The sequence below is a fragment of the Talpa europaea genome, assembly GCF_964194135.1.
Source record: "Talpa europaea genome assembly, chromosome: 15".
In the NCBI taxonomy this organism is placed as follows: Eukaryota; Metazoa; Chordata; class Mammalia; order Eulipotyphla; family Talpidae; genus Talpa; species Talpa europaea.
In genome coordinates, this window is record NC_140083.1 from 68985092 (window position 1) to 68995399 (window position 10308).

The following is a 10308-nucleotide window of genomic DNA, read 5'->3' on the forward strand; positions in this document are numbered from 1 at the left end:
TACTCTATGAAGATTTTTCACCTTCTCAATAGTCCTTACCTGCTGAGAGGAACCTGTTTCACTCCTTCAGGCCAAGGAAGTTGGCATTTGCTGCAACTACATGGGAAGACATAGTTAAGGTGCAGGAAAGACTTTGTGACCCTTAAATCATATTTCTTTGCCTTCTTAATCGTAGACAGTACCCTCAAATGTTCAAAGAGCTTCTAAGGCTATTGAGGGGAGGTCTGATGTACTTCCCAGTAATTATTTTCTTCCTTTCTAAATCTCGTCAAGTCAGATGGTTTTAATGCTGCTGAACTAATTTTTGTGTCTTAATCTTTCTTATTTCTGGATAAAAAAGGGGACTAGTCTGAGATCCACTGAAAAGGAAAATGGGAATTTATAACCCCATGTGGTAAGTGAAATTTTATTCATCATTGCTCAAAATGGGTAAATTCCTTTTGCAAATTTAGAACTCTGGTATGGGAAAGGAAGATATAGACACACATGTATTTCCATATATATATATATATATATATATACACATATACACATAAATATGCATATGTATATATGTCTATGAATAAGTATCCATACTCAGAATATATAAATACTTTTGTAAATATGATTCTTGGCCATCTCTTAATTACATATATATTCTAAGCAATGGCAATGATACCTCATGGAGCTAAGGAAAAACTGGATAAATAAATATGAATAAATCCATTAAAAGATATTATAGGAAAGAGATCAGACATAGCTACAACTGTATGATGTGTACAGTGGTAATGGTAATAAGAGAACTAAATACAGAAAGTTTGCCTAAGAAAGTTTGGGAAGATTGTGAAGAAGATGTGATTTTCATATTATATTTTTTAAACAATTTTGGGAAGACTATAAAGACTTAGAAATGATATACAGCAAAAGTGTGTTTTGATAGAAATATTATATATTACATGAGAAATACAGACTGAGACAAAAGATAAAGCTGGAACTTTAAAAGCATATAAATATAAAGTCTATTTACATGCATGTATACACACAGAACTTTTATAAATTGTACATAGATGAAAAAGATTAATATTGGTACACAAATTATATATATATTCTCAATTTTAAGATAAGATAGCATCTAATGGATAATTATGAAGATAATTCAGAAACATATATTGAACATATTTATGAAAACAAGAGGTATCAAAACTTGGAAAAAACATTTCACACAAAATAAATTTTAAGGGGCCTCCCTGGTGGCGCAGTGGTTGAGCGCTGGGTTGCGAAGCTGCCCGCAGCCTGTGCAGCGCCCGGTTCGATCCCCGGCTGCTCCCCGGCCACCCGAGGAGGGTCCCACATGGCGCGCAGACCTCTCCTGCCGCTGGCTGCTCCCCTCAGCAGTGTACTTCGGTCCCTCTGCCTGCTCTGCTCCCCGCTCTGGCTCTGGTGAATTCTCTCACCCTCCAGTGTTTCTGACTGTACCCAGTGCTTGTATGTATGTATGTATGTATAAATCAATAAATCAATCAATCAACAAATAAATAAATAAATCTTTAATAAATAAATAAATAAATAAATAAATTTTAAATGACAAATAGATGTTTTTTAAATGCTCAAATTCACCAGCATGTCTAAACAATTCAAATTATGGATAACAATGAAATATCATTCTATGTAAATCAGACCAACAAAAATTAAAAAAAGAGCCAATATGTACTATGGTGGGAATATACAGAAAAATGTAATTTGCAAAATTGCTATTGGAAATGACTGTTCTGCTAGCCTTTGGAGAAGGCAATCTGCAATCTTCTATTATGTTTTTTTTAATGCTTCACAGATCCTTTCATCCAACAATTCTACCCCTAAGAATGGCACCCACACAGATAAAGCCACTAGTGTATAAGAGCATATATTCACTTTGTTTCCAGGGATATATGTATTCCTTTGTTAGTAGTGGCAAAAAAACTGGAAACAAAGTGAGTCAAGGGAGGGTGAAGGGTGGCTGGAAAAATTATGCTGCAGCCAGTGAAAAAGAAAAATCATCCACAAAAATGCAATAATATCATTTAAGTGCTCATGTATTGAATATAATTACATATGTGTACATCTGTCATCTACACAACATATATGTAAAAAGAAACATTAAAATTCGACCAACATTGTAAACTAAGGACTGTGGAGGACTTTTCATTTTTAGTCTCAGATGTAAGGATATTATTCTGATTTAATAAGCAATGACTAAACTGCTTTTTTCTTAAAGAGTAATTGCTGCTTAATTGTGTCTTCAGAATCACACAAGGGTGCTTGAAAAAAAATTGCATTTCTGGGTGTCACTGCAGTTCTATGGACTATAAATAATTTTCATGTACAGTGAAATCTGAAAATCAATGCTTTAAGTTTTCAGTTCAGAAAAAGTGTGCTTTTTAGTGTCTGTGAGAGTGTGGTGTTATAATATAGCATGTACTACATCATAACATATTTATCACATTATTACATTCTAACATTATCTTCTATGCATGTGTGTATGAAAAGAAAAGTAACATTGATTTTCTATTTATGGCTTGGGTCCAGCCCATAAGATACCTTGATGAAGAATTGGACTGTTGAATGGAGAAGAACCCACCTCCGTCACTCAAGATGACAGCCCCCTCCTTCGTCCCCTAATATTCCAGAGACTGCTGCTCAATTTATAAAAATTAAATGGTGAATGTGACTATTCAAATTTGTATATAAGGCTTTCAAGGGGATGAAATAAAGTGGCATATTGCTGATTTTAAATTTTTCTTGACTTCTTGATCCTCATTTTATGCATTTCTAAATGGGCTTATTAACTCTTTTAAGGCTTCATAAATACACCTTCTAATTGATGATCTTTTTATTTGCATATAGTATACGTTTTTTCTGGTTTGGTTTAAGTAGTAATTTTCTTCTTAGTACCAATTTGAAAAAATTTTTTTCCTTTAGCCTTTTTTTTTTAAGAAAGAGAACATTTCTGATCACTGATCATCAATAATATGTGGTTCTCTACAAAGCATGACCCTCATTAGTTCTTTAAATGTTTTTTTGTCACTACAATTCTGGTCACAATAAAGACAGAACACAACAGGGTCTTCCTGGTGGCACAGGGGTTAAAATCTCAGCGCTATCAAGTTATCACCAGCCAGTGTAGCACAAGCTCGCCCAGGGAAAAGTTACATCTAGCCAGGGAGCTGACCCACATGGCGCAGCAGACCTCTCCTGTCTCACCCACTGCTCCCCCCTCAGCAGTGTATTTCAGTAGATCTGCCTGTTCTGCTCCTCACTCTGACTCTGATGAATCATCTTACCCCCCCACCTCTGGTCTGTACCCCAGTTCTTGTATGCATAAATAAAGACAAAAATAATTTTTTTTAAAAAAAAGAACACAATGCCCAACAAAGCTATGAAGACCTTCATAACCAAAGCTGAAATGAATGCATGCATTATGTTTTTATATAAATATAACCATTATAATAAAAGGTCATATTTTACAATCATTAATCCATGTTACATTAACTATAAAGAACAGGTAACATTTAAAGAAAGATATAGTAATTCAACACTGAGCTTTAGTTAGAGTCTATTAACTTGCTGGACATTCCAGTGTTAGATGCAGATTGAGGTTTAACCTTTCTCAGTATTCAGGAGCACGATGGACTATGGTTTGTGGTGGGTGCTGTGTGGTAACAACACCTGAATGCAGAGATCATATGCTTCTAAAACACAATGTTATAAACCACTGTTATTCCAATTTTTAAAAAGCCACAATGTTCTGTTGGTACTGTGTCTGTGGACCACACATCAGTGCATCTTTATTATAAGTAAACTTAGATTTTGTGACTATTTAGCTTATGATTGAAGACCAGAAAATTTCTGGGAAAATCTTCAGAATATCTGATTTTTTTCAGACTCCTTTTCACATATCTTCCTAAGTTCAACTTAATGAACGGTAGTTCTTTATACAGTATGGGTGCTACTTAAATAATTGTTTCAGGGAAACTTTAACATGCTCTGAGCCATGTATCTAACTAGAAAACTGAGTAAGGGAAGTGAAGTCTTGAATTGAGGTTATACCTCTTTTTGTGGAAACTCACTTTGGGAAAAGGAATGGTTTGATTTGGCCTTAAAAGTTGAAGGGAGTGATGAAACTCACCTTGAATTGAACTCACCACAACACTCCAGAAGAGATTGGCAGCCACAATAATGAAGTTAGAATTGCCAGTACTCATGAGAGATCATATGATCTTAATTGGCTGGAGTTGGAGAGTGTGGGACTGGCTCTGACAAGTCATGGACTCCTCTGAAAGGCCTTATCCCACTTAGAATATGTGGTGCCTGACTTGTCAGTGGCAAATCCCAGTGCAAGGGGCAAATGGAGACCAAGGTGCTAATATATTGGGGCTCCCTCTCTGACAGCCATTGGGGCCTGGAAGATACTGATATCCTATGCATTCAGCTCAGTGATGAGGTGGCTTTCCCAACCACAGGAGGATAATCTACTAAAGAAGGAGGTGGTTGTGTTCAGAGACACAGATTTCACTGCTTAGGGAATGACTCCTTTCTGGATAATTGTCAAATGAGTCCTTGGAATACCTCACTGTGTCCATGAACACACTGCCTCTGTGACCTACACGTTGTGAGAACAGTGATTATGGTCATCCACTGGCAGTATAGCCCAGTGTAGTGTGGTAGAGGTGAAAGATGAAAAGAAAAATGGGTAATAAAATAGAGGGGGTTGTTAGGATTGGCATGACGGCCAAAAAAATGATGTGTAATGAATAATGAATTCTGAACACTCCTAGGGGGAAGGTCACTCACTCACCTCTCCATTTGGAGTTGTAAGCAGACACCCATAAAGATATTTTAATTGATCACAACAGTTTGAAAAACTCTTCAACCTTTTCCATGCATTTGAGCATACTTTGCTCTTGCACTTGCCAACAGGAAACCAGCCCATCATTGTCTCCATATTCTGCAAATTTATCTCATTCATCTGTGTCTGCAGTCCCAGTTAGTGATTTCATCAGCTCAGGTGAATAAATCACAGTCCTGGGAAGTGCTTTCCAACTGGGGGAAAAAAAATGAGACCTATTAACTGGATTTTCTCCCCTTAGAAGACAAACAGCTTTGTCTAGTAGACAGGGCAGATGGCTGCACTGGCAGAGTGGAGACCCTTCACCAGGGCTCCTGGGCACTGTGTATGGTGGCCACTGAGCCATGTATGAAGCCCATGTGATGTGCAGACAGCTTGGCATGGAGGTGGACAATTAAACTTATGCTGCATTTACATATAGTCACTAATACCAAGAGTCTTTCACTGGACAAGAGAACATAGCATGCACACTTACCATGTAGAGGAGTGAACAGACTGTTAATTCAAAAAAACAAAAGCCCTATAGATCTGACTCAAGTCAAAGAAATCTTTGAGTCAGCTATGAAAATGTGAGGGGTGGTAGAGGAGGCTGGGGTCAGATGACAGCACAATGAATTTGGAAACTGAAATCAATATACTTTGTCTTCATACATCCAATGGCAGAAAATGCACACTTAGCTTTGGCCACGTTGAAGATGCTTCACACCTTGATCACCAGGACAAACCTCAAGCATGTATGCGGACTTATCTCTTTACAGGTTATCCTATGATTCATGTAAACATTGGAACTCTGCCATTGTCAGGCTCCCCATGGGTCCCCGTCAACAGTCTCTTTCCATGTCCCCCATGTCCCTGATACAAGTCCAAGGCTAAGAAGCAAGAGCGGCTTCTTCACATGTCTCTCTGTGCCATGGGCCTCCTCCTGGTCTTTGTTCTCTCTCCTTTCTGTGGTGATCACACTGTTACACTGTGAAGGACTAGATTTAGGTGCTCTTTTTTTTTTTTTAAAGATTTATTTATTTATGCATACAAGACCTGGGGTACAGGCCAGGGGGTATGGGAGGTGAGAGGATTCACCAGAGACAGAGTAGGTAACAGAACAGGCAGATTGACTGAAATACACTGCTGAGGGGAGCAGCGGGTGAGTCAGGAGAGGTCTGCTGCGCCTTGTGGGTTGCTCCCTGGATGGGGATTGTATTTGTGCTGCAGTGGTTGCGGATAGCTTCATAGATTGTGTCTTAACCCCTTGTGCCACCAGGGAGGCCCTAGGTGCTCTTTACTGACAAGCAGAACACAGTGTGCAAACATAAACTGGACAGTCAACAGAAGCCAGCATCATGAATTTTTCATTTCTCCTTGTTTAAGAAAAACGATTTTAACAGTGAAACTGGAGATGTTATTTAGAGCCAAGTGGAGCTTTGGGTTCATAAAAACCGCCAGCAGTTTTAAACAACAGTTATTATGTTATAGAGCAACCCCGATATTAAACGGGTTCCTGGCTGTGGGTCCTCACCCGCGCGCTTTAAAGGGGGGTGGGGGTGGAGTCCACAAAGCCTATATGAAATTTGCTTTGGGACATCCTTTTCCCCCTAACAATTATTGAGAATCATGTATGTGGAGAGCAGTAATCTCAGTTTAGGAAGAATTTACATGTTGGGTAAATCACTATCTTTAATATGGTATTTGATAAGAATGGCATAGAATGTGTGTGCAGACTGAATAAGAAAAGATAACACATTTGACAAGATGTCCAGGATGGAGTTATTATTCGAGAATTGTATATGTAGTTGTTATATGTAATGCTCATAGTAAATGAGCCCAGCTGCCAGAACAAGTGAAACCTGGAATTCCAGATGCTTCATCCTCTAAAATCCACCCTTCTCTCATTTCCATGTCTGTCTAGCTGGGTGGCATTCCATGTGATCATTTAGCAGCTAAGGTTCTTCATGTGGGGATTTTGTCCTCCTCTGTCCATGGAGTCACCTGCATGTAGCCAAAGTTTGGGGAAGGAGGAAACAGGATGAGGAGTGAGAGGTTTTATTAGTAGACTTCTCTTCTGTGCCCGTTCAGGTGGCTAGAACTCCAGCAGGCACCAGCTGCCACGGAGACCAGTGATCTTGTTGTGTTTTTTGCGGTCTGTGGGTTTGGAGTGTGGGGTCCTTGGGTTCACTCTGGGAAAGGTGTCACCAGAGCTCCCATTTCAGTGGCACGCAGGGAGTTTTCCTGGGGAGTTTCTCCATGAGACAGAGACGTTAGTTATATTTAAAGGGCAGGTTTATTAGGGAAAGGATAAAACAGTGAAAGACACTTGCATAGACACAAGCAGGCAGGAAGAGCTGCCTCAGAAGGGACAGGTTTGCTGAGAGAGGCCTGCATGGTTGCAGGTGGGCAGCCTTGACAGGTCACAGACAGGCAGGAAGCTGCTGCCCTGCAGTGGGAGAGGGTTGGTGAAAAAAGGCATCTACATAGTCACAGGTGGGCAGAGGGATTGCTGCCCTGAGCCTGTGCAGAGATTGCACAGATATAGTCCTCTTCTGTTTGGGAGGGGTCACTCCTTGTGAGCCTCAGTTGGTTGCTAATTTTGGATAACTATTCAGAATCTGAAAGGGACTGATTTTCCACAATGGGCTCAATCTCCATATCTTTACCTTTGGGGGCTGTTGGGCTCAATCTCCTTATCTTTACCTTTGGATGCACCCTGCTTGGATGTTATGCTTTGTAATCTTGGCATCAGTGCCTAAGGATACTAGTTTGTGCCTAAGGATACTAGTTTCTGCAATTCTGTTGTCTGCACCTAAGGATCTTGGTTTCCATAGTTGTGTCAATGGCTATGCTAATCTCTTCTCCCACCTCCTTGTGTGAACCAGGTTTCTGGTCTTGAGGCCCACCTCCTTTTTAGTTTTTTTTTTTTTCCTATTCTTGTCCTCCATCAATCTCACCCTGTGATCAGAAAAGTTGTATTTGGGAGCATCTTGTTATTTTGCTCCAGTTTTATTCCTTTACTCTCCTATTTTACCTCATAAAATTCTGGGGTGTCTTAATTTTTTTCATTTATTCATACTATTGAGTGAATGCTGCTTATTTCTGAGGGTCTAAAGTAGTTAAATATTTCTTACACATAATAAAACATTTTGTGGACTTGGTTCTAGTGCACTGTTTGTATTAAAACCCTTGATAGATGGAGTGAAATGTTGGCAAAGATGAGGTGAAATAGATATTCTTATTCATTCCTGCGGGAAGAATAACTTTGTCCCATCCTTCTGCAGAGAACTGTGAATTTAGAATATTTATACTGCTTGTTATGGTCATTCTTTTTGGGAGGAATGACCTAAGAAAATACTTTGCAATACAGATAAAATTTTTGTGTAAAAATATTCACCACCTCTTTATTTATAGTAACGAATAATTGGAAGCAATCTGAATGAAACCCCCAGGGAATGGTTGAATAAATTACAGTATATACAAACATGAGACTTGGCATATAGAGGGTGAGTAGTGAATGAAGGGCAGAGGCATGGAAAGAGCCCTGAGGGTAGTGGGGCCAAGAAAAGGCAGAGCCCGCCACCTACCGGCGAGGGTGGGTAATGCAGGCACAGGGAGATGACTGGGAGGTAAGAACCTGGAGTCTGGACAAGGACCTCAGTGAAAAGCGAATCCGCACACCCGTTCTACCATCACCAGGGGCGAGAGGCCGTGGTAGTCGACTCATCTGTGGTCACTGCTAAATAATTCCGAGCGATTTTTTTCATCCAAGTAGACTGTGTTGCTGTTTTTGGTGGCTTCTTGGAATTCTCATTGAAACTAATTTTGGAGAAGACATGAGATATTTGCCTCCATTTGAGCTTGAATTTCCAAACTGTCAGGCAATAGCGGGAGGGGGGGGCGTGGCGCCTTAGGAGTGGCCTGGCCACGCCCACCCACACCTGTGGGCTACACCTGTGCCGCACTTGTTACTGCGCATGAGCATAGCCCAGCCATCGCCCTCCGCTGCGCAGGCTCTTCCTCTCTTCCTCGGGGCAGGTAAGGACTTGGTGCCTGTGGGAAATTGGCCTCTTCTCCGCCCAGCAAGGAAAAGGCGTCATTTGTACTTTGATCTTGGGACCGCCTTGGGCCCAGAGAGAGGAGGAGGTGAGCCAAAGGCAAGGGGAAGGTGAGAACTTCTCCCTGTGGGTGGCTGACTGCGGAGGGGTCCCCTCGGAGGACCCGGTGCGGGAAGGGCTGTATGTGCAAAACTAGAGGGCTTTGGGGGGCTCATCATTGAGCCTGGAGGAATTTAGGGTCCGGGTTCAGTCCTGAGCGTGACCCCTCCGCGTCCTGCCTCCGCTAAGAGGCTCCTGCGCTCTCTGCCCCTGGCGCCTTCGTGCTAAATTGATGGCACCTGATGTGGGTTTTCTGGGCTCTGTTCTGCTCCACTCACCTGTGTGTTTTTATCACATTGGATGTACCTTAGAGTTTGGGGACTATATGGTAGCATATTCTGGGGATGACGGCCCCTTACCCGCCCCAGGTCAGACAGGAGGGCAAAACCCCCTCCCAGTCGCCCATTCTGAGCAGCTCTCCCTGTTGTGTCCCCCTGCATCTGCCCCCCAAGGGGAAGCCGGTTCCTCACCCACGCTGTGGACCCTGGAGGCAGATGGTGAAGATTTAACCCCGGTTGCTCAGCCTCTGCCTCTCCACAGGGCGTACTTTAGGAAGGAGGATATAAACCCTCCAGCATATGGTTAGGTCTGGGCAGGCTGGAGTAGAAGTCCCTCCCCTGCAGAACCACCGCGTTCTCACTGTCAGTGACTCACTCTTCCAACCATAAAACTAAATTCAAACTTCTTTTTTGGAAGAAAGCTTGGAATCTTGGCTCACAGTGATGCCCTTGCTGCATGTTATTTAACCCCTTCCTAAGCCTCAGATTTTACAACACAGAAATGATGGGAAAAACCCTGCCAACTGTTAAGGATTGCCAAGTGGGGTCATAAAGAATCAGTGTCTTCTCTGTTTTTCTGGAGAGACATTGAAAAAGTAACTTACTTTACAGTTACTTCAAATGCACAGGAAACTAAGAGCAGTGCAAATACTCTTTATCTTATACTCAGATTCCTCCTTTGCCATATATTTAACATACCATGAAACATTCCCTTGTGTTTTCATCACGGTATTCCATTTTTTATTAAACCAAAATATTCCAGGGATCCACCACATCATCCCGGAGTAAATCATCTTGGTTCCCCTGTTATAATCCAATCTACTGGCCCATTTCACCTTTCAACACCTGCTCCAGCTGCATTAAATCATCTTATTCCATTCTGACTTTTCTCTTTTGAAGCTGTTCCCGAAACTGTTCCTCATTTTCACAACCGTGGTGGGTTTAGTGTGTGCACAGGCCCACACTGTGGGTGGTCTTTTCTGTTTGACTCTTCCACTTAGGTTTTCATGTCCATGCAATTTTTATT